The sequence below is a fragment of the Myotis nattereri genome (genome assembly GCF_964212035.1).
Source record: "Myotis nattereri genome assembly, chromosome: 1".
Lineage (NCBI taxonomy): Eukaryota > Metazoa > Chordata > Mammalia > Chiroptera > Vespertilionidae > Myotis > Myotis nattereri.
Window position 1 is genome coordinate 2,798,745 of NC_138075.1, and position 23,787 is coordinate 2,822,531.

General features: G+C 53.4%; 1 protein-coding gene across 4 annotated transcripts in view; it reads right to left on the reverse strand.

Moving 5' to 3' along the window:
* The window catches only part of TRAF3 (TNF receptor associated factor 3), a 90,603-nt gene that overhangs the window by 44,693 nt on the left and 22,123 nt on the right, over positions 1-23,787 (reverse strand). Inside the window, exon 1 of one of the 4 annotated variants that reach the window (XM_081086042.1) lies at positions 4,825-5,056. The exons of the other annotated variants lie outside the window; for them this stretch is intronic. The gene's annotated coding sequence lies outside the window, so the exon portion shown is untranslated. Of the gene's footprint in view, positions 1-4,824; positions 5,057-23,787 lie in introns of those variants that run through there. 4 annotated transcript variants of the gene reach the window in all.

Genomic DNA, 23,787 nt, shown 5'->3' on the forward strand with positions numbered 1-23,787 from the left:
AGCAACGTTTTCTACTGGAAAAATATGGAAACAAATCTGTTTGTAGGTTAAAGCACTGCTGCTAATGACTCCAGGATAGACGAGGGGGCAGGCCGCAAGCGCAGTCCCCGCCGTGCCCGCCACCATGCACCCAGCACCCAGCTCATCCCAGGCGGTCCTGGGCACTGGCGCCCAAGCGAGGCTTGTCTGACCTCAGGGTCCACTCTCACAAGTGCCCGGTAAATACTTTTGAGCAACACAACCTGCCCCCATCGCAGGAGGAAGATGAGGGAATTTTCTATGTTAAATGTCACAGTGACAGGCAGGTTCGCTGGTTTCTCTGAACGACCTCACGCTCCTCATGCGTCTCCGCACGGGGCTCAGAAGGACCAGGCAGCTGCCCTTCCCCTCCGTCTGCTCACGCAGCAAAGAGGCCCCGGGAGCCGAGGAAGGAGCACCCTGGGGCGTGACAGTCACCCATGCCGAGCGGCCCCTGCTCCCTGAGGAGGGGAAGCAGAAGGTCCAGTAATTTGAGAGAAGAGCCAGTTAGTAATGGGGAAGGATTTCTTGGTGGAGCCAGAGAACACGAAAGCTTCCCAGGCGGTTCCGTGAAGGAAAGGGTGGACGCAGCCCAGCCAGCCTGGCTCAAGGGTTGAGCGTCGACCTAGGAACCAGGAGGTCAGGGTTCCACTCCTGGTTGGGGCACATGCTCAGGTTGTGGGCTCGATCCCCATTAGGGGGCGTGCAGGAGGCAGCCGATCAAGGATTCTCTCTCATCGTTGATGTTTCTCTCTCTTCTTCTCCCAAATCAATGAAAATATATTTAAAAGAAGAAGGAAGGGAGGGCACAGATTACCACAGTGCCTGAGGAAGACCCTGGTCTCAGCTCACTCACTGGCTCAGCCCAGAGAGCCCAGAGGGCAGGCTCTGTGCAAAGAGAGGGGGAGGTGGGGGGACAGGGAAGGGGCCAGCACACCCGGAACTGTGCATGTGCGCACTCACGTGTGACAGGAAAACTACCGCAGGGCAGCACACGCTGAACCCACCAGGACGCCCACTTAAAAAGGCCTCCCTGAGGAGAGGGTGCTAAGCCATGATCTGGAGAATCCGCTGAAATTAACTGTTTCTGCAAATTTCAGAAAATTAGAAACAGGTAAATGCAATAAGAAAAATCAAGTGTTGCCCTGACTGGTGAGCTCAGTAAAGAGGGCAGGATGCCCTCACCGCCTCGCACCGCGGGGGCCAGGCGGGACCCACGGTGGGCAGGTGCCGATGGCGGCATCTGGGCACGCAGGCGAAGGATGGGCCGCTCGCTTTGTGCCCAGGACGACGGGACACAGGCGCACTCGCTGTTCACACCCCGTCGACCGCAGGGAGGCACAGGACAGCTGCCAGCCTGCCCGTCCCCAGGAGCCCTTCACAGAGAAAGGGCCCCTCCCTCTGGGCCCTGCCTTTGCTTCTGCCCATGAAGTCAACATCCTCGTGAGCGGGCGTGGAAACGAAACAGCACGCGCCCACGGGAGCGCAGCCGGGAGCGTGGGACACGTGTGCACGGCGGGAAGCACGCAAAGGCACGCCGCGCCGAGGTGCCCGCCGCTCCCCGAACCCCGAGGTGCCCGCCGCTCCCCGAACCCCAAGGTGCCTTCCCATTGGCAGCACGTCTGCCCCTAACCCTGCTGCTGCCCCTCCATGGAAAGCCAGTTAAAGCTCACGGCTCATCAGAGTCGCAACAGCCACGCCGTGCGCGTAACCGACGCTCCAGGGGCTGCAGCCAAACCAGCTCCACCCGCCAGGCTCTCCCCTGGGCGCCTCGCCGGGAACGCGCACACTCAGGAGCCTGGCCGTGCGCCCCCAGGCCCCCCGACACGTGGCACCGGCTTCACACTGCGCAGCACCCCCACCTCCCACTCCCACTCACTGCGAGTCGAGTCAGGGTCTGATGGCCACTCTGGGGAGATGGAATGTTCTGGATGCACAGCTGGGAACACACTGAAAACTGCTGAACTGTACGCTGTAGCAGGGTGCCATTCATGGTCTGCAAATTATCTTGAAGGAGCTGTTATTTTAAAAAATTTAAGGCTAGTTATCCAGAGCCACTAGTTTCTTCTGCTTTTCATCTCCAGCATGTAACAGAACGCCGTATCTAATCCCAGTGACCGGACACCAGGCTTCGTGGAGTGGTGAGAGCCACCTGGTCGTGTCCACAGGTCTGTGCGCCGTGACGGACACAGGACGGTGCTGACTGACAGCACCTCTCGGCTCCCGTCTGGGGCCTGCGCTAGAAAGCGAGAAAGCGGAAGCAGAACCGCCTGCCGCCACGCACGCGCCGCCACGGGGTGCCACGTCCCCCTGTGGGAGCTGGTGAGCTGTTGCTCAGCATGGCAGCAGGTCCCAGAGCAGGCGTCCCAAAACCAGAAGCCAGGCAAAGCTGTGCCCTTTATTTATTTATTTTTTAATGCTTTTTATTGATTTCAGAGAGGAAGGGAGAGAAAGAGAGAGAGAGAAACATCAGTGAGAGAGAATCATTGATCGGCTGCCTCCTGTACGCCCCACACTGGGGATCGAGCCCACAACCTGGACATAGGCCCTGTCCAGGAATCAAATCTCCAATTCTTGATTCATGTGTCAACTTTCAACCACTGAGCCACGCCGACCAGGCGAAGCTGTGCCCTTGTTAAGGAAGTCGCACAACATCGCTGCCTTACCACTGGTGAAGGGGTCACAACCCTGGCCCAGGCCCCAGGGAGGAGCAAGACCCCGCCCCTCGTCCAAGGTCTGTGGGAACCGCAGGAGGGATCCAGCACTGTCAGTCCTACAGTAAAACCTCAGTCTTTCTGAAGACGGTGAGTTAAAATTCTGGGTTAGCCCTAACCGGTTTGGCTCAGTGGACAGAGCGTCAGCCTGGGGACTGAAAAGTCCCGGGTTCGATTCCGGTCAAGGGCATGTACCTCGGTTGCAAGCACCTCCCCAGTAGGGGGTGTGCAGGAGGCAGCTGATCGATGTCTCTCTCTCATCAATGTTTCTAACTCTCTATCCCTCTCCCTTCCTCTCTGTAAAAAATCAATAAAACATATTTTTAAAAAATCCTGGGTTAACAGGCATCTGGCTAACCATCAATTTGTATGTCAAGCCTCATAAGCAGAATCTCTTATTGCCTGTGATAAGCTGTAACCTGGAAGCTGCACCCGAGAGCCCGTGTTACTGTCTTAGGAAACAGTGTCGAGGCCTGGATGGAGCAGGGGATGGTTCAGGTGCGCATCCCCCAGGCCCTGCCCCCGGCCACCGGGCCGGCACGGGCACAGTTTACCCGGACACACGGCTGGGCTTCGCCACCACGCGGCCTGAGCCCCGGCACACTGAGCGGAGTCCCAGGAATGACAAAGGCGGAGAGAAGGCGGGCTTTTAAAATCACCAGCCAGCGAACTCTACTACCACACGAGAGGGTCTCTCTACAGACCCAGCGCAAGCGGCCGAGAGCGAACCCCTTCTGCCAGGAGCCGAGCCAGCAGCCAGTGCTGATCCAGACCTGGTTCTGACCCGCTCTGGGACCTTAACCCAGTGGCATAACTTCTTTGGGCCTCTGTTTCCTCATCTGCAAAACAAAGGGCTGAATCCGATGAAGACTGCCCTCAGGCCTGCAGGTGAGTCGCTGCTGCAAGCGTGGGGTGGGCCTGTGAGTCAATCCGCCCTCCAGCTTGAGTGTAAACTCGGAGTGTACCTGGCCACCCCTCTTGAGCCCACGCAGAGGCTGTCAGGAGGCCTTTTACAAAGTACTGACAGATTCTCTTCAGTCCCAGTCACGACAGGGATAGAGTGTAAACACACAAGAAATGAGGCCACACACATTCCTACAAACAACAGACAGCCCTGTTTGGCGATGAAGTCAGCCTTTGTCTGTTATTCTCACAAGTTGGCGTTTGGACAGGGGTCCTCCTGACTTGGGGCTCCCTCTGCACCCCAACCATGATGACGTCGGGGGAGAAGCAGGCGCCTGGCCGCAGGGTGCTGCAAGGCCTGGGGAGGCGAGGGCCACCAGCACCCACACCCCGCAGACAGAGGTGCTGGGCCGTGGTGCTCACACAGGCAGACCCCAAGCTGAAGCTGGACACATCCCTCAGCCACAGTCTGTGGCCAGGAAGCAAGAGGCGAAGGCAGACCCAGCAGGAAGAACCGCTGCACAGCCACCTGGTAAACAGAGAGGAGGCGGCGCGGAATTCATCCCCATCACCAGGACGCAGCCTCTCCACCGGGACCTCTCGCTGAAAACACCAGAAGGTTCAGAAGCCATTCATAAGCTTTCCAGAAGGCATGCAGTTGCCATGGTAACCCTGGCAACGTATCCCTTGGTGCTGGGACATAGAAAGTATCCCTCCTAATGCATTTAATACAGTTTGGGGCCACCGATTCCTAAAAAAACGAATCAGAGCTCTGACTCTCAGCCCCTCTCTGAGCCACTGGAGGCGGAATCCCACACCCGGACAGCAGAGCAACACCCCCGAAACGCTCGCCTGAAGGCAAAGAAGCGAGGAAACAAGACTTCAGCACCCGCCGCCAGCGCGGAGGTTTTGTGAAACAGATGACGGAAAGTGTCTTAGGCTTCAGGCAGAGAAGCAACTACACTGCAGCCATGTCCGCCCCTGGAATCCAGCCGCGCTCGGAGTCGGAAAAGCAGAGCTCTGCAAGGAGCAACTTCAATGCCTTACTCAGAGGCATCTGCCAACCAACAAGGTGCCTGTGCCAATGCCCACACTGCCCTCTCCGAGACGCCGAAGGGCCGTCTCTCAGGACCTGCTGGGGCCTTCGCAGCACCTACAATAGGCCGTGCATGGCTTTTAAAGCCCCTACCTTCTCACGAGCCACCGCGTGTGGGGACGGGCACGAGCGCTCCGAGCACCGCTGCACAGGCATCTTCAGCCCCGCGCGCCTGGGCAGCCACGGCGCCCGCCGGAGCAGGGAGCCCAGCGGGAGCCGCAGCGGGAGCCGCGCACTGGGCACAGACTCCAGCCTCTGCAAGCATCCCCCTGCTCCCCGCCAGGCGGCCAGGAAGCGCCCGGTACCGGTACCTCCGCTTCACACTGCGGGCGGCAGGCAGCGGGGAGGGGCCCGGAGGGCGCAGAGGCCCTCGCCTCGGGCTTCCATAGTAACAGCCACGGGAACGCTGCATTGCAGTCTTTCTGAAGCCACCGACCTGGGAGCGGGAGCGCGGGGGCTCCTGGCACAGGAAGCGCCTCTATAAAACGCTGCCAACACCTGGGGGGGTCCTACCTCCCCAGCCTGCCTGCTGGGGCCGGCTGGTCTGTGGGTCATGGGAGGGGAGCCCTGACGACGTGCTGTGCTGGGAAAGAGCGCGACCGTGAGGAAATGTAGGCGATGACACCGCCATCCCGCTCCCTCCTGGCTGCCTGTGAGAGCCACACACCTGCTGAGCACGCTCGAACCCCTCAGGGCCTCCTGCACACAGAGGGGCTGTCGCCCCAGACGGCAGGCACGGGCCCCAGCTCCTCAGGGGCCGCCTCACAGCACCCAGAACCATTACGCGGTCGGAGCCGGAACTGTTAAGCCACCGGCGAATTCAGAAGCAGGGACTTGGACCAAGTGCAGCAGCAGCTACTACAGCAGTGACCTCTGATGTTCGCTCATTCAGTCCCTGCACACGGCGGCCACGGCCACGCGGCCTCGGGCAGACCACACCATTGGGATGGGCACGGGCACTCGGGAAAGCCCACGGGGATGAGGCGTTCCAAGCGTGAGGCGGGCCAGCACACAGGGTGGGGGGTCTGGGAGCCGCGGGGTCCGAGAAGGTTCTGTGCAGGACACCTAGCAGGTGAGGGCCACTCAGCAGGGAAGGGAGGTAGGGGAAGCCCCCACGGTGCACACGGCCCTCAGCACGGCCAGCGCATCCTCAGCCTGAGCCATCACACCACCACCACCACCACCACCACCACCACCACCACCACCACCACCCCATCACCACCATCACCACCACCACCACCACCACCATCACCACCACCACCACCATCACCACCACCACCACCACCACCATCACCATCACCACCACCACCACCATCACCACCATCACCATCACCACCACCACCCCATCACCACCATCACCATCACCACCACCACCACCATCACCACCACCACCACCACCACCACCACCATCACCATCACCATCACTACCACCACCACCACCATCACCACCATCACCATCACTACCACCATCACCACCACCACCACCACCACCACCATCACCATCACTACCACCATCACCACCACCACCACCACCACCACCACCACCACCATCACCACCACCACCACCACCACCACCACCACCACCACCATCACCACCACCACCACCACCACCATCACCACCATCACCACCACCACCACCACCATCACCACCATCACCACCACCACCACCACCATCACCACCACCATCACCACCATCACCACCACCACCACCACCACCACCACCATCACCACCATCACCACCATCACCACCACCACCACCACCACCACCACCACCATCACCACCACCACCACCACCACCACCACCACCACCATCACCACCACCACCACCACCACCACCACCACCACCATCACCACCACCACCACCACCACCACCACCATCACCACCACCACCACCACCACCACCACCACCACCACCATCACCACCACCACCACCACCACCACCACCACCACCACCGCGGACAGATGCCTGAGTGCCTGGCACCTGAGGTGCCCACGGGAGGGGCAGGCTCTGAGCCTCGCAGGGCGACACCACGCACCCCTCGATGGGTGGCAGCTGTCTCCCAGTGATGCGGGGGACCACCTCCAGGCGGGACGGTTGTCTAAGTGGCCTGGTCCAGCCGTGTTGTATTCGATCCAAGTCTGGCGCCCAGCCTGACGCGAGCAGGCGCTGGGTAAAGGGCAGGTGAGTGAATGAACGAGCTAAGGGTTCATGGGCCCCTCGGTCTAGTACCACCGAATGCAGGTGGTGCCCTGCCAACACCGTGCTGCCTCTGTGAACCCCCAACCTGCTCAGTGAAGGCTCCAGAATCTCCTCCATCCAGTCTTCAGCAACTCCCCACACCAGCGGCAAAGCCTGGTCACCCTAGTGGTTAGCACCTGCAGCCTGACATCCCTGCTGACCCCCGGGCTCCCACAGGTCGGCCACCAGGCTCCGCCTGTCCCACCGTGAGGAGCGCCCAGCATCCTCTCTGCCTGACAGCCGGACACCCAGGCCCAGGGAACCGCGGTAAGTCCAGGTGGGGGAGGCGGACTCAGCCCAGGCCGGCTCCACGGGCCGCACTCACCAGCGGCCGCTGCTTTTCTCGGCTCCGGACCAAACCTCAGACCCAACCCGAGGGTGATGCTCCCAGGGCCTGGCTGGGGGAGGAGAGCAACCTGTGGCAATACTGCAGCCTCCTGCCCCACCTCCCTCCTCCCTCGGAAAGGTGAGGATGGAAGTGAGTCTCAGAGAGGCCTCGGGCCAACTCCTGGCTGTCTGGCACCCTCCCAGCAGCGGGTGAGCAGAGGAGGGCAGAGCCGAGGAAGTCTCACTACAGTAGCTAACGCCTCAGAGGCCCTTATCTCAAACGCCTCTGGCATATCCAGGCCTGGGCACCCGCTGCCGCTCTGCCTTTCAAGTCAGAGATCAAGGCTGGCCCCGGCAGCCTCGCCCGCCAGCCGCTGCCCCGGGCAGGGAGGCGCTGTCCCCACTGGGCGGCAGAGGCCGGCCCGAGAGGCGCTCCCAGGAAGGTCCAGAGGAGCTGGCAGGGTTTCCATCCAGACTCTGTGCCTCCTGAACAGACAGTGCCCAGCAGGGTGGGGCCGAGGCCGGGCAGTGGGAGCTGCGTGGGGGTGGCAGGCACTGCGCTGCGGGAGAGAAGCCAGCGGGGAGCGGGGCTCTGGGGCTGGGGGTGGGAGGTCAGAGCAGGGGGCCCCCTACAGGACCATCCAAGCCACTTCCAGGTCAACTGTCGGAAAACCAAGGGCAGGCCCTGGCCGATCGCTGGGTTGGTTGGCGCTAAGGCTGCAGGTTCGATCCCGTCAGGGCACATACCAGAATCAACCAATGCACGCACGCACAGTAGAACAAACTGATGCTTCTCTCTCTCTCCCCCACCTCCTTCCTCTTGCTCTAAAGTCAACTTAAAAAAAAAAAGATGAAAAGCAAGGGCAGTGAGCAGGTTCCGGGCACAGGCGTGGCTTCCTCTCATCTCCCGTTGGAGATGAGGAGGGGAGGCCGCTCCCAGGAGCCATCCTTCCCAGTGCACGGGGAGCCCCACGCGGCTGTGCCGGCAGCTGCTGGCGTGCGGACTCGCACCCAAAGCCCCCGCCTCCCTGGGCACTTCTCCCAATGCTGGCCCTTTCTGACCTGGGCGTTCTTGCCTACGGGGACGGAGCAGGACCTATCCTACAGACCTTAGAGCTCATGTGATTGCTCTTTTCTTCAGTCGTCACCCGAGGACAAGCTTAGAGCTTAGGGCAGGGGTGGGCAAACTTTTTGACTCGAGGGCCACAATGGGTTCTTAAACTGGACCGGAGGCCGGAACAAAAGCATGGATGGAGTGTTTGTGTGAACTAATATAAATTCAAAGTAAACATCATTACATAAAAGGGTACGGTCTTTTTTTTTTTTTTAGTTTTATTCATTTCAAACGGGCCGGATCCGGCCCGCGGGCCGTAGTTTGCCCACGGCTGGCTTAGAGGGAGGGAGAGAGAGAGACATCGGTTGCTTGCCTTCCCCACGCTCCCCCACGGGGGTCAGACTGCAGCCAGGTGTGTGCCCTGACAGAATCATACCGGCAACCTGTCGGTGCACGGAATGGAGCTCAGCCAGCTGACACTCCAGCAGGCGAGTTCATCTGATATTTCTGTTGTTAATCCTCACACAAGGATATTTTTCCCATTGAGTTTTAGAGAGAGTGGAAGGGAGGGATGGAGGGAGGGAGAGAAACATCAATGTGAGAGAGACACATTGATTGGTTGCCTCCCTCATGCCCCAACTGGGGCTGGGGATCGAACCTGCAACCCAGGTGCATGTACTTGACCAGGAATTGAACCCGAAACCTTTCAACACTAGGGCCGACACTAACCACTGGGCAACACCAGCGAGGGAGAGTTCGTTTGATTTAGCTGATGTTATGCATGTGAAAGGTTCCCAAAAGTATACACTTCTCAAAATGTAAGTCACTGCTGTTACAAAATACAGCCAATATCCACAAAGCCCGCAATAATCTTCCCAAGGCTCACTCGGTTTAAATACGAGACGGGAGACCTGCAGGACGCTCACCATTCCCTGGAATGACCATGGCGGAGTCTGCTCCTTAATGAAACAGCAGTAATGAAATTCATAATCCGGCTCAGGCAATTAGCTAATAGTGTTAATGTACATTCACAGGAATTTGATACAAATTATGGAAACATCCCTGTCGGTCTCATTTGGACACTTAACAAAATGCTCAGGAGGATCACTACCATCTTAAGATGTTTATTTCCTCAACAATAGGCAACCCAGTAACCCAAATTCCCGTGAAAAAAGCCGCAGGAATGAGTGGCATACCGACCGGCTAAAGGACATGGAAACCGTGCCGTCATAACCGCCCGATGCTGGGCCCCAAGAGCAAAGGGTATCACCAAGAAGAAGAGGGGAGAAGAACATAAAAATATAAACTAGAGCCCTGCCGGTGTGCTCAATGGTCAGAGCACAGGCCTGCACGCTGAGGGGTCTCAGGTTTGATTCTCGGTCAAGGGCATGTACCTCGGTTGCAGGTTTGATCCCAACCCTGGTCAGGGCGCATGCGGGAGGCAACCAATTGATGTCTCTCTCACATCGATGGTTTTTCTCTCTCCCCCTCTTCCTCCCTACCACTCTCTCTGAAAATCAAGGGAAAAAATATCCTTGGGTGAGGATTAACAAAAACAAAAACATATAATCCTACAGGCACAAGTTTGTGGGGTGGGGTGGGGAGGGGGGAAAGGATCGTCCAGGGGTTTCAAGCATAAAACAGAGTCACCGAGTCACCAGGAAAGTCAAGAAGCCATTATCCGTTGCAGAACCTCTTCACAAACCTAAATCAGAATCAACAGTAGCCCAAAGAAGCGCCAAAAGCAGACCCAGCCGCAGCTGGTGGCTCAGTTGGTTTAAACGTCATCCCCTACATCCAGACATTGAGGGTTCGATTCCCTGTCAGGGCACATACCTACATGTGGGTTCGATCCCCGGTCGGGGCATGTATGGGAGGCAACCCATTGGTTTCTCTCTCACATCAATGTTTCTTCCCCCCACCCCAACCCCCCCGCCCGCTTCTTCTCTCTCTAAAATCAATTAAAAAAAAACACACATATTCTTAGGTAGAAGGCACGGGAAGGGGACATCTATAATATTTTCAACAATAAAGACAATTAAAAAAAAACAACAGATGCAAACTCCTAGGTACACACTCAAAAGAAATGAAAACATGTGCACACAAACGCCTGTACACGACGTTCCTAGCAGCTCACATTCCTAACAGCTAACAAGGGGAACAACCAAGTGTTCACCCAGGGACTGCCGCGTGCGTCAGCCTGGTGCGGGCCACAGGGGACAGACTGGGCAGCAAAAGGAACAACCGGCAGCCGCTCAGCTACTCCACGGATGGACCCTGGGAACACCTGCCAAGTGCAAAGACCCGCAGTACACAGTCCCATTACACGAAGTGTCCAAAGAAGGCACAACCCTGTGAACATACTAAAGCCACGGAATGGGCGCAAGGAGAGATGAATTGTGTGTGCGGTGTGTGACTATCTCAATCAAGTTATTTTTAAAAAACCTGACACAGCCAAAACCGGTTTGGCTCAGTGGATAGAGCGTCGGCCTGTGGACTGAAGGGTCCCAGGTTCGATTCCGGTCAAGGGCATGTACCTGGGTTGCGGGCACATCTCCAGTGGGGGATGTGCAGGAGGCAGCTAATCGATGTTTCTCTCTCATCGATGTTTCTGACTCTCTATCTCTCTCCCTTTCTCTCTGTAAAAAATCAATAAAATATATTTAAAAAAAAAAAAAAAAAAAAAAAAAAAAAAAAAACCTGACACAATCCAGTCAATGGCAAAACATCTGAGTTCACATCACTTAATGAGATGCAGCTCATCTCTCAAAGAAACAAAGAAAGAAAACTTTTCCCCAATTGCATTATTTGGGGGGTATCCCTTCCAAATAATTTTAGCACTAACTGATCTGGCTCAGTGGATAGAGCGTCAGCCTGCGGACTGAAGGGTCCCAGGTTCGATTCCGGTCAAGGGCACCTGCCCAGGTTGCAGGCTTGATCCCCAGTGTGGGGTGTACAGGAGGCAGCTGATCAATGATTCTCTCTCATCATTGATGTTTCTCTCTCTCACTTCCTCTCTGAAATCAATAAAAATATATGTTAGAAAAATATATATTTTTAAATAAATAAAAAGAAAACAAATAATTTTAAATAAGCTTCTTGCAGTTAAACTCATAACTGTTTTTAGTAACTTTTTCTCCCACAAATCTCAGAGCCTGACAGTTTTTCAAGAAAAAAAATTGATTGCAACTGTAATGCTAAATATCAATTACAAATGCCTACAAAGGTAGCACTTTTAAACATGAAAGAGCATCACCAGGAAAATCATCAACCCCACCATCACCACCACGAAGTATGCATTTACTTAGTTCTTTCTATTATGAAATAAACAAAACCACTTGGGCTTTAAAAACCAGAAATATTTATAAAACTGAAGTCAATAAGTCAAAGAAAACACATTCATTAACTGAACATACTGGTAAAAACAGCCCAGACGGCGTGGCTCAGGGGTTGAGCGTTGACCTATGAACCAGGAGGTTACAGTTTGATTCTCAGTCAGGGCACATGCCAGGGTTGCAGGCTCGATCCCCAGGGTGGGGCGGGCAGGATCAATGATTCTCTTATCATTGATGTTTCTACCTCTCTCTCCTTCTCCCTTCCTCTCTGAAATCCATAAAAAGCAAAACAAACTCTCATAAAAACCAAAGTAAGCCCTGCATAAACCCCCAGCTCACTGACGGACACCTCGCCCCGGCGCTCCCCGTGTCTGTCCACCTTGAGTCCTCCGCCGCCGGCCCGCAGGCACAGCGTGTGGCCGCGCCGGAGCGTGATCCCGAGGTGTCATTACGGTAGTGTGCTTCCACTTTCCGCAGGAAGACGATTGTGCCTGCTCATCACTCACAATGAGTCAGCCAGCGTGGAAGATGTTTTACATAATGGGAAATTTATTGCGACCCAAAAGTTCAGCGTGTTCTCATTAAGTTACCAGAAATTACAGATGTGAAGATACTTCTGCTAACTGAACCAAAATCAAGAAAAGAAACCACTTTAGATATGCACTTTTCTGGTTTGGTGGATCGAATTCTTCCTATGCTACTGTATTTCGAATCACTCAGGCTGGTGGGTTTGCAGTTTAAATACTGAATACAGGAAATCTGCACGCGGGCAACGTGAGTGATTTTGAACTGGTTTGACACTGCACCGCTTGCTGCCTATATAGCTAAGCAATGTCACACCGGCCAGAAAGGCTCCAGCTTTTGTGAACACCCCTACAGTGAAATGGTTTTTCCAAAATGATGATACCATCGGAAGCGTTAGTGGAGCCTCCCACTGCCTCAGTGGCATTAAAAACCTCTGCAAGCCCTGCCCAGTGTGGCAGCTTCAATGCCCAGTCAAGGGCATGTACCTGGTTTGAAGGTTCAATCCCTGACCCTGGATGGAGCACAGCAGGAGGCAACCAATTGATATCTCTCTCTCACATTGATGTTTCTCTCTCTCTACCTCTCCCTTCCATTCTCTCTAAAAATCAATGGGAAAAATATCCATGGGTGAGGATTAACAACAACCACAAAAAAAACCTTAATGAAAAATCTTAGCTTCTTTTTTTAATCCCAGTAGAAGAAAATATTTAAGCACTTAAGCACATAACACATTTCTGGACCTTTTAAAACGCCTTCTGTAATACACTACAACTAGAGGCCTGGTGCACGGATTCATGCACATTTAAAGGAAATTAGTTGGAGAAATATTTTAATATTGCTATTTGCCCTTTCTCTATAATAGAAGTATCAACCAAATTCACAATCAACAATGACAGATCGAAACACACGCGTGCAACTGGTGCCAGCGAGAGCTTTATATGTATTGCGCATGCGTGAGTCAACTTAGCCTTTTATAGACATAGAATAAACTTGCTTAATTAGACCTGCTTTCTGATGTAGCTAAACTTTTTCCAGCCCAGTGAAGCACCCCAACTTCTCTTTCAGGAAATTGTCAGCAACACAGCAGTAAGTATCAACACAAAGCAGATTATTATTGTAGGTCACACAGGGAGAACAAAGGGTAAAATATTTACCTGCAGCCATGTTTGACTCTATTCTACACAGTGAGAAAACCTGAAGTCATTTTCAAGGTCCACCATTTCTTCTTTTCAGTTGGGTCAAGTTTCTAAGCTTTCTAAATCTCCGTTTTCCAGCTAATGAAAAGAAAATGGGGTTCCACCGAGTCTCCTATCTATCTATTCCAGGACTTCCGTAAGGATCAAATGAGATGAGGTACGGGAAAACGCTTCACAGATATTTGGTTAAAGTGTACAATGCTTGCACCTGGCTATGAAGTAAGTCGTGTTCCTGGGCTGAAGAAACTCCAAGGAGGCTAGTCGCTAGGGAAAAGAAGCCAGGCATTGCTATGTGACATCATTACCCGGCACCCACAGCCACCCGTTTTCAGGCTGGGCTGTGCTGTGGGCCGCATTTTCACCAAGGGATCTCGGCAGCATTGGCTGCGATTTGGTGGGCTGTTGCTCTGGGGAGATGGCGGGTCTGTGTCCCACTTGGGGGAAGCCGAGTGTTGCTTGTGGGCGCCAGGTCTGTGGTGCTGTTTCTCTGTAAATGGCCAGTGTGCGTCAATACAGCTCCCGCGTTGAGTGTCTGCCCCCTGGTGGTCAGTGTGCATCATAGCGACCGGACAGACGGACACTTAGTATATTAGCCTTTTATATATATAGATACTACAAAGGCTACTTGTAAACTGACATGTTCACACATGCAGCGCAGATGCAAACATTTAGACTGCGGAACACGCACACTCTAAGGAATCACACGTTTCCAATTCCATAAACATAATCCATGAGAGCAAAGATTATGCCACCAGATATTTTTTACATTATAGGTTGATTCCCAAAAAAGGGTAATTATAAAACACAAGGAGTCTCTTTTGAACCCTGATAAACAAACTATTTGCCAACATTCACCACTTCCCTTGTCCTGCCACCACGCTCACCAGAGTGTGTCTTGAAGGAAGTTGTACAATACAAACTCTCGTCCTAAGTAGCTTACAATCTATTACAAAGGCATTTTAAGCCTTTTGAAGCGGTAGTAGCTGATAAAATCTGAAACACTGAATGTGTGCTTCTGATTCAGTGTCATGCTCATTAAACCTCAGGTCACGTACGGTGGACAGAAACAATCCTAAGTTGAAAGGAGAATCTTTACTACACACGCTCAGATGTGAGCTAACACATTCTACAGGGTTTATCAAAGTCCACAGGAAACTTCAGAAATAACAGTGAAATCTGCTTCGGGAACAAACTGCTTTGCCCCCTGTCCTCTTCAAAGGCTTGGAATATGCAGATCCGGGCACATTTGAGTATTGGCTCTTCATTTTCTAATAAAATGGGCAGGCTTTCATGCAGCTTGGATATTAAACATTTTCTTCAAAATGCAAGCACCATTTCAGAAAGCAGGTAATTTTTAAAAAGATATCTACCTACATCAAAAATGCATCTTAAAATAACAGTATACTCATATTTTAAAATTCAGGAAACGTACATGAAGTCCCTCTAACGTTGAAGCTCTTGGCCAGCCACGGGGCAGAGTGCGAGTGTGGACCAAGGACTGGCCTGCCAGGTGTGATGCCCACAGCGAGGGCACAGGGCGCAGAGGCTCAGAAGTGGGCGCCTTGTCTTGAGCCTCCCTCTCTGCCCTTGACCCCCGCCAGACCCATGGAAGGGGCGCAGGATGGTCCAGGCGGCCACTCCCCACACTCCCTGCTGGAGGCCGTGCCGTGTGCCAGGGCCTGTGTGGACACCTGGGAAGTCAGCACTGGCACAGCACACGTCTCAGAAGCAGGAAGGTGCTAGCACCCGCCAGCACCCACAGCTGCCTCTCAGTGCCCGTCCCACCACGCAGCCAGCGCCCTTTCCCTCCCAGCGGGCGGCATCATGCCTGACAGACAGACCTCCACTAAGTCAGGCCCATGACCCTGGTCTGTGATTCTGAAACCCCAAAGCTCTGAGAACAGGTCCCCAACTCACTGGGCGGCAGGCCCTGACGCACGCCCCCAGTCTCTGCACCACTTGGTGCCAACAGTCAGACCTGCGGCTGCAAGCATCTTCGTGTCGGCTGCCAGGTGCTGGCCAGCATATTCCACAATAAGATCCAGAAATTCCAAACTCCAAGCCACTGTGGCCCAAAGCACGGGCTGCCGAGTGGCGGCAGGCAGGCATGCGGGAAGCGGCCATGAGCCCTGCAATGGCCGGGTGCCCGGAGCCGCAGCAATCTGGAGTTAAAGTCCAGATTTGTACAGCTGTTTGCTCCCCAAACTCCCTGAGCAGGAGTGTGGCACGGCCCTCCCCAGAGGCTGGGTGTGCCAGCTGGAAGCAAGGCCACTGTGCCCGCCTCCAGGGGCCTGCCCCGAGGTGATGAGGGAGCAGCACTGGGTGCCCGGTGCCCGGGGGAAGGCGGACACTCAGCGGCTGTGCGAGGGTGAGGGGGGTCGGGAAGCCAGCCCTAGGATGGGAGTCTGGAGCCCAGCGGCAGGCCCCGGCTCAGGGAAGGCGCAGGCCCAGCCACGCTAGCAGCCCAGGAGGCTGCGGAGAACTGGGAAGCAACATGGCCTGGTCATGCAACCAAATGACCAGCTACCAACCAGCTCCCGCAGCCTCCGCCATGCACCTGCCCCAGGAGGGACCGCCTGGGCCCGCACACACTCCAGGCCAGGTCACTGTGCACGGTGATCTAACTGTTCGTGGCGCCCCCTGCTGGGAGGGGGAGACCTACCCGGAGGGGGGCTTACCCTAAAGCTGCATGGAAAGGAAAGAAAGCAGGCGATGCAAGAACAGGGAAGAAGCCGCCATCACAGTTGGTAAAGCACTGCCGAAGGCTCGAGCCGCCTTCCCAGAGTGGAAAGATGCGCGCGGATCTGTTAAAACCGGAAACGGTTCCGCTGCCATGTCCTCGGAGGGGGTTGCCCTCGGGTCCTGGCCTCCTCCACAGCCTCGCCAGGGAAGGGGTGGGCATCAAGGGCACACCGTCCTGCCAGATGCCCGAGCTCCCCGCGGCCTCCTGCCCCTGCCCCCCGCAGCACGGAGGGTTTGCCAAGCGGCTGTTAAGATGCACAGTGGAGGGATATCTGGGGCAGCTGCCAGAGCTCCATTACGGCTAACAAAATGGTTAAGTGACTCTCACACTCTTTAAGGTTAAATGCTCACTTGGGTGAGATTTAATGACAGAACCACAGAATCCAATAATGAAGTGGCTTCTCAAACTTCTCCACCAAAGTACCCCCAAAGGCACAGGAGAAGGAACCCTGAGGGCAAGCACTTTAAAGTGACTCAATTTATGTAAAACCATAGGTTTCCTATTAAAAATTCATGCAAATGTTACATTTAACTCCGTAACGGAGAGTACACGACCTTCCGTCCCGTCCCTCTCAGCTTCTCACACAGGCAGTCGGACGTTTTCTTAGGAAAGGCCTGCCAACGCCCCGCCCTCTCCCTGGCCCTCAGCCGTCCCCCCCGCCCCCCAGCCTCTCCAGCCCCTCCCACCAGCGCTCGGGGAGCCAGTCTGTCCCCAGCTCCCCACCCCCAGCATCCTGTGCTTACAAGTTGCCCATGCACACATCCCCAGACAAGCTCACCCACCACGGCCGACGCCATCCTCCTGCCCAGGCCCAAGACCTCCACGTGTCCGAATCTAATGGTCACCTCTCACTCCACCGGCTCGAGGCCCATGTGGCCTCTCCTAGCTCCAAATGTGCGTCCCAGCCACACATGCTCTGACTTCCGACTGGTACCCCATCACCAACACCCTGGACCCACTCTGACAACCCCTGGCTCAGCACGTGGCTCAGGGCACACACGCCACACCCACCCATCAGCAAACACTGTCTACTCCATCTTCAAAGCGCGTTCCGAGTCCCTCCACTTCCCACCCAGCTCCCGCCACTCTGGCCTCCGTGCTGGTCCTAAACCACGCCAAGCACTTCCCTACTTGGAGGTCTTTGTCCTCCCTGACCCGGCGCCCCAGACCTCCGCACGGCCCCGCCCTGACCACTCTGCAGGCGGCACGCCCATGGCAGCCTGGGCCAGCGCCTGCTTCCCGCCTCGCAGCCCTCCCTAACATGCTCGCAGCACTAACTGGCAGGTCACTGGTGTCTTGACTGGCCAACCCGTTGGCTACAGGTTGGACTCATTCACCGCTGCATCGCCAGCTCTTGGAACAGAGCCCGGCTCATGGCGGGGGGGGGGAGGTGGGGGGTGTCAATATTTGTTGAATCTGTTCACAGCCTTATTGGGAAACATTATCTTGTGTTAATGTGAAACCGTCATCCACGTACTTGACACTAACGCTAGAGTCTGCGTGCCCCAGATGCAGAAGTCCAGCCCACATTTCCCACGGCCTCCTGGTGACCTGCGTCCTGGCGGCACCCCAGGAACGGCCGACGGCGGGCCGAGGGCCTGGCTGTGCGAGGCAGAGGCCACTGGAAACAACCTAAGTGTCCAAGGACAGAGAACGGAACCGGGAAGCTGACTTGGCCATAAAGATGAATGAAATCTTGCCATTTGCAACAACACGGATGGACCTCGAGGGCATCACACTAAGTGAACTGAGTCAGAGAAAGACAAGAGCCGATGACTCGCTCATAAGTGGAGCCTAAAAAACAAAAAGACGAGCTCATAGACCACAAGGACAGACGGGGGTCCAGAGGGAGGACAGACAGGTGCCCAGAGGCGGGGCAGGGAGTGGGTGGAGGGGATGAAGGGAGGCAAACAGGCTCGCTTCTGGATATGAAACAAACCCTGGCGGTGGAGCACAGAGCATGGAGCCCAGTTAGCAACACTGTTTATTACACATTTGGAAGTTGCTAAGAGTAAATCTGATAAGTTCTCAACACAAGAAAAAAATTCTCTAATTATGCAGGATATTGGATGCTAAATAGACTTACTGTGGTGCCCATTTCATAATATATACGCATATCTAATCACTATGTTATACACCTGAAATTACTATAATGTTGTGTCAATTATACCTCAGTAAATAGAAAGAAACTTTGACACAATTACATAATCATCACATAATCAACCAAATAACATGTGATGCTATTAAAAAACACGTCTGGCCCTAGCCAGTTGCTTAGTGGTTAGAACATCGGCTCACAGACTGAAGGGACACAGGTTCAATTCCAGTCAAGGGCACGTTCCTCGGTTGCAGGTTCAATCCCCGGCCCCAGGGGTTTGGGAGCAAGCGCAGGAGGCAACCCGTTGATGTATCTCTCGCACAAATATGTTTCTCTCTCTCTCTATCTCTCCCCCTCCCTTCCATTCTCTCTAAAAAATCTAATGGTAAAAATACCCTCAGGTGAGGATTAACAAAAAAAATGCATAAATATAAGAATCACATAAATAATTTTAAATCTTCCAGTAGTCACATTAAAAAGATAAAAATAGGCAAACTTATGTAATATACATTATTTAACCCAATATAAAATTTTACCACTCAATGTGTAATCAATATAAACAATTATTTAAGATGTTTTCTGTTCTTTTTTCCACATTAGCTCTTCAAAACCTGGTGTAAGCTCACACTTAGAGCACATGGCAATGTGAACAGGCTGTACTCCACGTGTCCACCAGCCACAGGGATACTATAGCGGACAACACGGGATTATATCATGAACATTTTCTTTTTCTTTAGTCTGCAAGTGAAAGAGAAAGTTATATTTAATGAGCTGACCCTAAAACGAACAAGGGAATGCAAAGGACTTAGAATAGACAAAACAATCTTTAAAAAGAACCAATTTGGAGTATTCTCAAGTCCCCAATTTCAAACTTGCTATAAAGCTGAGTAATCAAGAGAGTATTAGCATGAGGATAGACATATAATAGAAAAAAAGAGAACTGAGAGTTCAGAAATAACCCCTTACATTTGCAGTCAATTAATTTTTGACAAAGGGAAAAGAGTAGTTTTCTCAGCTAATGGACAACCACATGCATCAGAATGACACCGAACCCCTACCTCACACCATACACAAATTTTAACTCAAAATGGATCACAGCCTAAAGGCAAGAGCTAAAATTATGTAACTCTTAGAAGAAAACAGGTTTAAATCTTCATGCTCTTGGACTAAGCAATGGTTTCTTAGATATGACACCAGAAGCATAAGCAACTAAAGAAAAAAAATAGTTAAACTGATTTCATCAACACTAAAAACTTCTGTGCACCAAAGGACAACACCAAGAAAGTGAAAAGACATCCCACAGAATGGGAGAACATATTTATAATTTATATATCTGGTAAAGAAATTATATGTAAAGAACCCTTTATAACTCAGTAACAAAAAGACAAATAACCCAGTTTTTAAAATGGGCAAAGGATATGAGTAGACACTTTCCCAAGGAAGATATCTAAATGGTCAATTAGCACATGGAAAGGTGCTTAACATAATTAGTGTTAGGAATATACAAATCAAAACCACAGTGTGAGACCACTTCACACACACTAGGACGTCTAAAGTAAAATGAATGAACAATAACAAATGGTGGTGGAGATGTGGAGAAACTGGAAATTGCACACATTGCTGATATCCCAGCTGCTCTGAAAAACAGCCTGGCAGTCCCTCAAAATGTTACACATAGAGTTACCGATGGCCCAGCAATATATACAACAGATATAAATACTTAGGTCCTCACAAGAACTAGTACAGGACTGTTCTTAGCAGCAGCATTCATAATGTCCGCAAAGAGGGAACAACCCCATGCCCACCAGCTGATGAACAGATAACAAAGGTGGTGTCTCCCTACAGTGGGGTATCACATGCCTATAAAAAGGAATTATTGAGACATGCTACAAAATGGGTGAACCCTGAAAACATACGCTACCCGGACAAAATCAGTGGCCAAAAACCACATACTGTACAATTTCATTTGTATGAAATTTCCAGAAATGGCAAATCAATAGGGACAGGAAATAGATTAATGACTGCCTAGGGCTGGGGAGGGGAGAATGGGAGTGACAGTTAATGAGTACAAGGTTTCTTTTCTGGATTATGAAAATGTTCTAAAATTAGAAAGTGGTGATCACTGTAAAATTTTTGAATATAGTAAAAAATGACTGAATGGTACACTTTAAAAAGTTGAAGACTATATGTAAACTACATCTCAATAAATCTATTACATGAAAAAGCAAATTATAAAATATAGAATTGTCCTATATAATAAAAGCCTAATATGCAAATCGACTGTTCGGCAAGTGACCAGTGGAACAACCCATTGCTATAATGCACACTGACCACCAGGGGAAAGACATGGAACACAGGAGCTGCCCCCTGCCCACAGGCCCCAGGCCAGCCAAGACGAGTGCCAGCAGGGGGGCTCCTCCATCACCCCACTGGTCACTCTGCAGAGGGAGGTGACCAGCAGCAGTGGCAGCGGGCGAGGCCAGCGAGCAGGCAGTGCCAGGCCAGCCAAGGCGGGTGCCAGCAGTGGCCCCCCGATCGCCCCACCGGTTGCCTCCCAGATGGACCCTGATCACTGGCCAGGCCTAGGGACCCTAACCATGAACGAATTTCATGCACCGGGCATCTAGTATTTTTATAAAAAGAAAACATCAGTATGCCCCAAGTATGGCTTAGAAGTGATCGGAGAAGGCAGGATTGTATTTGTATTTTTGTATCTCGATTTACCTATTTAACAATTTTCCTGAATGGGAATTCCTGTTTTAATAAAAAAAAACACCTGTTTTGTTTTGTTTTCATTTTAAAAGGTTGTTTTTAAAAACTAAAAATTATTTAAATACATTCCTATTTTTGTAAAAATGCATAAGATTATGCCCCCAAAAGAGATGAATGACATACACCAAAACATTAACAGCAGTGAGTCAACAGGAAATATCTGCATTTTCTAAATATTCTACCATGAACACACTGGTCTTTTTTAAACAAACAAGACATTCACACACGCATACACACATACACACACACACACGCACGCACACGCACGCCTGTTCCGGAACACTAAGTTTCTGGTATGAAGGCAGCGCGGTTCTCGGGACACACAGCGAGAGGGTGCATGTACGCAGAGGCCAGTCCCGTGAGTGACGCCGTGAACTGACATCCAAAGCACCCACGTGTTCCTTGCTAACACCAAGGGGCCAACCTCCCAGACAAGGTGTCCTGGGGAAGGGGAGACAGCCACACTAAGGGTGACGGCTGCATCCCAAGACCACGCAACGCTCAGGGGCTGGGTGGGACGACAGGCTCTGGGTGGACCAGTCCGAGGGGCAGGCAGGGCCCTGACCCCCCAGGACCTGTCGGGAGGCCTCAGGGGTGACCCGAGTGCAAACCAGGCTTCATTCTGAAGGAACCTAACTGCTCTCTGGCTGGAGTGTCCTCTGCACAACCTGAGCCCATCCGAGCCCCCCTGGATGGAGCTGAGCACCAAATCAAGGGGCCGAATGAAGGCCGCACGCCGTCGTCCTCCGGGGCCAGGCTCTGACCAGGCCACAGTCCGCACCCTGCTGGGAGGCTCCGGATGTGAGAGCGGCCACAGGAGGGAAGCCACACAGACAGTGAGCAGCAGGGGGGAAGCCACACAGACAGCGAGCAGCAGGGGGCCCCGGGAGGAGCGTGGGAGCAGCAACCCCCACCCCTGCCGCATGCCTCTCATTGCGAGGCACAGCGCACACCATTAGGGCCTGAGCCTCCCAGTGTGTCCACACCGAAAGCCACAAAGACTACACACCTAGCCCCGGCCAGTGTGGCTCCGTGGGTAGAGTGCTGGCCCGCGGACTGCAGGGTCTCAGGTTCCATTCCGGTCAACGGCATGTACCTCAGTTGCAGGCTCAATCCCCGTGCACGAGGCAACCAATCGATGTGTCTCTCTCCCATCGATGTTTCTCTCTGTCTCTCTGCCTCCACTCTCTCTAAAAAAATCAATGGAAAAATATCCTCGGATGAGGAGTAACAAAAAACTTAAAAAAAGACTACACACCTAAGTGCAGCAGTGGGGGGTGATGGGAAAACGTGTTTTCGCTATCGCTCCCCCGTGGATTTTGTGGGTGAGCACACTTCTACAGCCCCGTGCCCAGCTTCTCCTCCCTCTGCAGCGAAGCGGCCGGGGGTCTCTGCTCCCACAGACGTCCCGCCCCTGGGACTCAGGGCGTCTCCCGCCCCGGGCACCTGCTCCACGCGCCACCTCTGGGAGAACACACCCAGCCCAGGCAGCGATGTCCCACAGTGACTGGCTCAGCAAGGACGTGCCTCCTCCCTCGAGGTCCTTGCGAGTCCTCAGTGCAGGGATCACAGGCACGTCATACGCGGCCGCTGCCAGGAGGAAACCGTGCCCCAGCGTGGGAAGCACCACCGATCCCAGCCTCACCCCAGGGATCCAGACCCACCTACACATTGGATGCCACAGGCAGCCGCCTGCCAGGGCACCAGCCCTCGTGAGGAGCGCGCCTCGGGTAAAAGGAATGCTGATTTCCATTCCCACAGCCAGCGACCATCCTGGCATCACATCTCCTCCTCAAGGGCTTCTGGTGGGAACGCAATGCGACACACAGATCATGCACCACAGAAACGCACACTTGAAACCTGTATGGTCCAAGTAACCACCGTCACCCCAATAAATGTAATTAAAAAATTTTTTAATAAAAAATTAAAGCGAGGGACAAGAATTTGCTGCTTTGGAAAAAACGCTCCGAGGGTGCGGGCCCCACCGAGCTGCACTCACACCTGCTGTGTGTAGGTGAGGCAGGACCTTCCCCGCCCCGCCCCCCCCAGGCCCCACCACATCCCTGGCCCCTCCGTGCCCAGCACAGCCCACCGCATAGCTTGACTGACAGCACCTGTGCCCCCTCCTGCCTTTCCCATCACCCCTGAGCCTCTCCCCTTCACCCTGCTGCCCTGAAAATCAAAATGTCATTTGTCCCATGAAATACCTGCTCAAGTTTTAGGCTTTGTAAAACATTTCCTAACACCTGCAGCCAAGAGTCAGCAAACTTTTGCTATAAATGGTCAGGTAATAAATATTTTAGGCTTCGTGGGCCACTGATGGTCCCTGTTACATGTTCTTCTTTACTTATCTTTACAAGCCTCGATAAACATACAATCATCTACAGGACTGTCCCTTCAGCCTACTTTAAATCCTTCTCCCAGGCTGCACTCTGACGGGGTTCTGCTGTGGGTTCTGCACTCTCCTGCCTCTATGACCCAACGTCACGTTCACCACTGACGCTATCACCCCTGCTGTACCCCCTGCCTGTCTCACAGCTCACACCTGCTGCACCCTCTGCCTGTCTCACAGCTCACACCTGCTGCACCCTCTGCCTGTCTCACAGCTCACACCTGCTGCACCCTCTGCCTGTCTCACAGCTCACACCTGCTGCACCCTCATGCACACGTCACAGCTCACACCTGCTGCACCCTCCTGCCTGGCTCACAGCTCACACCTGCTGCACCCTCCTGCCTGGCTCACAGCTCACACCTGCTGCACCCTCAT